General features: G+C 73.6%; 1 protein-coding gene across 5 annotated transcripts in view; it reads left to right on the top strand.

The window, feature by feature from the left end:
- Positions 1-778: 778 nt before the first annotated feature.
- The window catches only part of Syncrip (synaptotagmin binding, cytoplasmic RNA interacting protein), a 37,629-nt gene continuing 36,845 nt past the window's right edge, over positions 779-1,562 (top strand). For 3 of the 5 annotated variants that reach the window (XM_013032863.1, XM_013032862.1, XM_013032861.1), the window contains exon 1: positions 779-1,283. The gene's annotated coding sequence lies outside the window, so the exon portion shown is untranslated. The remainder of the gene's footprint in view (positions 1,284-1,562) is intronic. The other 2 variants (XM_013032865.1, XM_013032864.1) reach the window with 1 other exon arrangement.

The following is a 1,562-nucleotide window of genomic DNA, read 5'->3' as shown; positions in this document are numbered from 1 at the left end:
GCTGCACCGGGCGGCCCGGCCGCCGCTTCCAGCGCAGAGGGGGTTTCCTCGTTCGAGTCCGCCCCTCTCCCTCCCTCCCGCCCGCTCCGCTCCGTTCCGCTCCCGGTTCGCGGGAAGGCCGAGGCGCGCCGGACCCGGGATGCCCCCACTCTCCCGCGGGGCGAGCCTGGGGCTCCCCGGGCGACTCCCGCACTCACGTTGTGCCACTCGGTGGACCTCGGCTCCGCGGGTCTCCGCGAGCTCCCCTCCCCCGCGGCCCCATTGTCTGCCTCGCCCCGCCCCGGGGGACACGTGCGCCCGCAGCTTCCCGAGCTGGGGGAGCGCGGGGTGGCAGCGGCGTGGACTCCGCCGGGAGCCACAGCGCGGCGGGGGCGGCGCCGGCCCGCACCGACCGGTGGGTGCCCTCCGGGAAGCCGGGGCCGCGCTGGGCACCCGGGGTCCCGCACGGAACGGGACGGGTGGGGCGGGGCGGAACTCGGAGCTGGACGGCATGCGTGTGGGGCTGAGGAGAGGTAGGGTGGGGCGGGGTGGGGAGAAGTCTCGTCTCCTGACAAAGGAGAACGAGTGGGACACGCCGAGCCGGCTGGCCCGCCCCACCAGCCAGGGAGCCGGAGAGGAGTGTCGGGGGAAGGGGCGGGCCTTTCATTCACTTGCGGCCCCTCGGCCGCCGCCGGAGCGGAAGGGCGGGGTCTCGCGCCCCCTCCCGGGAAGAGGGGGGCGGGGCCTAGGGGCGGAGCCTTGGGCGCGCGTCCCAAGGCGTAGGCTACGTCGTCACGTCAGCGCGGGAGAGAGAAAGAGAGGAGCCGACTCGGCAGGGACTGGGGGACGGGTCGAGAGAGCTAGCGAGGGTGGGAGTGAGCGAGAGTGAGAGCGAAGAGGGGAAAGGCGGCCACTCGTGCCTGAGCGGCCGCGGAGGGCAGGGGGAGTGGTGGGGGAAAGGAGAAGGGCGGGGGAAGAAGAAAGGCCGACTGGAGAAGGCGGACGGCGGCTGGCGGTGGTGGTAGGGGGAGAAGGAGGAGCTGGCGGAGGGCAGGGGCTGAGTGAGTGAGAGAAGCGGACGCGCGAGGGAGGGGAGGGAAGGGGGGGGTCACGCGGGGGCGCGCGCGCACCGGGAGCGCGCTCGGAGGCGAGTGGAACTGGATCGGGTTTGCTGCCAGCGGCGTGAGCTTCGGCCGCCATTTTACAACAGCTCCACTCGCGCCGGACACAGGGAGCAGCGAGCACGCGTTTCCCGCAACCCGATCCCCTCGGACAGGATTCCTCCGCCGCAGCCCAACGGGGAGGTAACGACCGCCAGGAGCTGGGTCTGGGAGGGGAGCTCGGTGACATTGTGGAGTGAGCCGGAGGGGGAGGGAGGGCGCCGCGGGGAGAAACCGGCTTTTCTGGAAAATGGATTCCAGAGGGGGAAGCGAGCACGTTGGCTGGGGCTGCCGGGGAGTAGGCCGCGGCTCGCGCCGCCACTTCCCCCTCTCCATGTGCCGCCGCTGTTGGGGCTTTGTCTGCGGCGCTCCGGGAGGAGGTGCCTCGGCGGCCCCCGTGGCCCGCGCGGACCGCGGGCGGCG

Source organism: Dipodomys ordii, unplaced genomic scaffold (assembly GCF_000151885.1).
Source record: "Dipodomys ordii isolate 6190 unplaced genomic scaffold, Dord_2.0 Scaffold158, whole genome shotgun sequence".
NCBI lineage: Eukaryota > Metazoa > Chordata > Mammalia > Rodentia > Heteromyidae > Dipodomys > Dipodomys ordii.
Note: the sequence above shows the minus strand (reverse complement) of the source record. Positions and strands in the feature narration are given on the sequence as shown.